The 4,127-nt window shown below is 35.0% G+C and overlaps 1 pseudogene; it reads right to left on the bottom strand.

Annotated features, from left to right (window-relative positions):
• Positions 1–2,523: 2,523 nt before the first annotated feature.
• On the bottom strand, positions 2,524–3,177 carry LOC146995305 (histone-lysine N-methyltransferase SETMAR pseudogene; annotated as a pseudogene).
• Between the last annotated feature and the right edge of the window lie 950 nt (positions 3,178–4,127).

Raw genomic sequence — 4,127 nt, 5'->3', positions numbered from 1 at the left:
ATTACTAGGCTCATTGAGCTCAGATATTTTATTCTTATATGTTGGTAAACTGTGCATTTTTTACTTTAAAATGATTAAATTATGCTGTTCTTATCTTCCGGTTAAGGTTTTTATGCCTTTAGTTAACTTCCACACTATAGTTGTAGAATAATCAACAATTTAAGTATTTGTTGCGTTAACAACAATTAAGTTGTTTAATTGCGTCTAAGCCTAATTTTTTACCATAGCAGCCATATTTGTTTACTGTTGAAACTTAGCAGAATAGTGGATTCGTTGCTAATCTAGAGAAACTAAGCTCCGCAACAACAAAGTAAATTCTTCTTTCATTATTGCGAATTAAATCATGCTTAATCCATTCTAGAATTAGCATTCAAGTTATTAAATTATCCCCTATATTGGCTCAGCATAGCGTTCACAACAAATTAAGTCAGTTTCTACTCCTTCAGCGTCTTTTTGCCGAGTAGAACGAAAAGTTAATTTTCAGTTTTGTACACCGAAAAATCTGCCTTCTTGCCCGCTGGCCGAATTGCTTCTTTTTGCGTAGAAACTCTAATTTTAATTGTAAAAATTGTTTTAAATGTATTATTGTTTTATATTTTTCAATTTTTAATGAAGCATTTTGAGGTTTTATGTATTTTCCATTGCCGCGAAGTGAGAACTGAATTAATTGAATAAGAAATATATGTTTAATGAAATTCGAAAAAATAAGTTTAAAACGAAATGCAGGAAAATGCATATAATTTAATATACCGTAAAAGGAAGTTATGTGGTGTACACATCAGATTTTTGCATTATATGTAATATGAAAATACGAGCCCTACGAGTCTTTAGAAAGTCTTCCACGAAGGCATCCCTCTCTAGCTAATAGTTCTAGCGTGACGTGCCACAAATAATTCAGCACAATTCGAACTTGGCTGATTTTGGTATTTTCAAAAAAGTTTACATATTTCCTTTTTTTTTTCTGATTGGAATCTCGATTATAATTATTGATGTTATTTGGGTCAAAATATCTTACGTTGCTCATCTGGATGTCACATATTAATACAGAAATTCTAACAGACTTGCTAATATTTTTATAACCTGATCGACTGCAATACTTTAAAAATTATTCTCCTCGTGTACTACAGGCTCTCTTAATAACTATGCAACAGCCAAATAGTGCTAATCATCTCGAAGCTGAAAATCTTCCAAAATTCTCAACAGTTTGTGTCATCAAAATCACATTTTCTCCCTAAGGAAAACTGTGCAAAAATTCTTCAACAGCAGTTATGCAAAACAGAATAATTGTTGTATAATGTATTGATATATAAGTCCCTCGGTGCCCAACAATTTGCAAATGTAAGCAGAATTTTTTGTGCTTACGCCAACCATCTGCCGCAAGAGGCATATCAGAAAAATCTCCATTCTCCTTCAGAACCTTATACAGTATAAATATTCAAACTCTTCGCCAGTGCATCACCTACCTCGAATTCCTCGATACCCTTTTTTAACGCACCAAGTAGGATAAATAAAAAAATGGGGCTTTTTCTCATTTTTTAACCTTTAAGATTTCCTCTCTGCCATCCATCTTTTTGAATTTCCCATTCTCGCTGACAAAAAATAAATGAAAAGTAGCGAAGAAGGCAAGAACGTGCTTTCTAGAAAGTTCTTAGCCGTGTCTGTCCTGATGTTCGACTTCAATTATTCACATCTTTCCATACGTGAGAACTGATGCCACAGCAAGCGGATTTTCTTCTGCGTCGTTCTTTACATACTTCAGCCTTCTATTTTTTTTCCTTCTTTTCTGCCACCAGGTTACCTATCGCTGGATTTCTTTTCCATCGTCTTTTATTTTTGTTCATATAGAAAATATGTTCCTTTTTTTTGTTTGTTTGTTTGTTTCTTATGTTACTAACATGAAAAGGAGGAGCACGTGCACCTTTGAATCCTTAAAATAATATCTTAAAAATATACTGGAGAGGATGAATATTTTATGATCTGTATGAAAATAATGTTTCATGAGAATGTTAAGGTTTGATAAACTGAAACCTCTGCATCACACACATATGAAGTGAAATATTACCTGATCGCTGTAATGTAAGGGCAATCATTTTAAGATTTCATCATAGGAATTTTGTAATTTCAAGTAATTGCTTTAAAATAGCCCAAGAATTTTGTCTTTAATGCAGACGTCGGCAATCTTTTTCGCTGCTGGTCAAAATCACCTCAAATGTATTAATACATAGAAGTTTCCGATCAGTCATATTTTTATTTTAAAATAGTCTTTTTTGGTAAGTAATAAAATAAATTTCTTAGTGATTTATAAAAATAATTTAAAATGATACTTATACATGCTTTAAACATAAAAATAACCCACTTTAAATATAAAAAAATTTAGATTTCTATTCCTATTCAGTATAAAAACAAGCATACGTCTTCAATATACAATGTACGTCCAGAAAGTAAGTTCCGTTTGGTAATAAAAGTAAATTGTGTAGAGCTACAGAAAAGTTATTTATTGCACAAAATTCAACAACTCTTAAACTACTTTTCCACATAACTGCCGAAATACTGCAGGCATTTGTCATAACGTGGCACAAGTTTTTGTATACCTTCTTCATAGAAATTTGCCGCCTGTGTCTTCAACCAGTTGGAAACAGTTTCTTTCAGCTCGTCGTCATTGTTGAAGTGTTGACCGCCAAGGAAAGACTTAAGATGTAAGAACAGATGAAAGTCGCTAGGAGCGAGGTCAGGGCTGTACGGAGGATGGTCAAACACGTCCCAGCCAAATCCCTGTAGGAGGTTTTTCGTCACATTTGCAGTGTGTGGTCGTGCGTTGTCGTGAAGAAAAACAACACCTTTTGACAGCAATCCTCGGCGCTTATTCTGTATTGCGCGGCGCAATTTCCGAAGTGTCTCGCAATAAGCATCTGCTCTGATTGTTTGACCACGCGGTAAGAAATCAATGAGTAAGATGCCTTTCCAGTCCCAGAACACTGTGCACATCATTTTTCGAGGTGTCAAGATTTGCTTCGGCTTAACCTTTGCTGGGAATGAAGTGTGCCTCCATTCCATTGATTGACGCTTACTTTCAGGGGTGTCGTAAGAAACCCAAGTTTCATCTCCTGTGACTATCTGTGTCAGAAATTCTTCGCCGTTTTCAGCATAATGGGTCAAAAACTGAAGTGCTTTACCCATCCGTTTTGTTTTGTGTTGCTCAGTAAGAATCTTTGGTACTCAACGTGAGCAAAGTTTACGAAATTTCAGTTTTTCGGTAACAATTTCATGCATTAGTGATCGTGAAATTTGGAGAAATTCCATAGCGCGAGCACTAATTGTAAACCTTCGGTTTACATGGATCTTGTCATCAATCGCGTGAACCAGTTCTTCTGTAACCAAAGATGGACGCCCACTTCGTTCTTCATCGTGCACATCACTATGTCCGACATTGAACTTTCGAACCCATCTTCTCACCATTGAATAAATCATCGCTTTTGGTCCGTAAACATCGCAAATTTGCCGATAAATTTCACTAGGTTTCACTTTCCTCGCATTCAGAAAACAAATCACAGATCTGATTTCACAAGCGGCGGGATTTTCAATCAACACCGACATTGTAAACAAGCACAACAAAGCGTACGTGACTGACAGCGATCTCCAAATGGCGCGCGTTTCTTCTCCTTGATACAGAGCGTCTACTGCGCATGTGCGGAACTGCGATCGCAGAGCTGCAGCGGAGATAAATTGAAACGGAACTTACTTTCTGGACGTGCCTCGTATCTTGAACGGTCTTGAATTCACCAATACATTATAGTTTAAAATCAATCGTCTGATTTTATTATAAGTGTGAAACATTTCGTCATGTTTCTTAAAAATTTGAAATCGATTTTTAAATTCTCTTTTAATGCACAAAATCCAACTTTCGAACATATTAAGATTCATGTTTCCCTTTTAACAAGGGGAAAATGAAATTCTTTCTTATGTCTGTTTCAAGTAATAATAATTTCGAAGAAGAGCTTTTTCATTCTTTGTACATTTTGAAATTGTGGGGTTATTTTCTTGGAGTTTCCTTCCATTATAATGATGTTGAAATTATTATAATGGTTCATTATTTCTGTTGAGAAGAAAAATCATAGAACTGTTTTTTA

The sequence above is a fragment of the Stegodyphus dumicola genome, chromosome 9 (assembly GCF_044657685.1).
Source record: "Stegodyphus dumicola isolate Sdum_Otavi_A_Nest chromosome 9, ASM4465768v1".
Taxonomy (NCBI): Eukaryota; Metazoa; Arthropoda; class Arachnida; order Araneae; family Eresidae; genus Stegodyphus; species Stegodyphus dumicola.
This window is presented reverse-complemented; position numbering and strand designations above follow the sequence as displayed.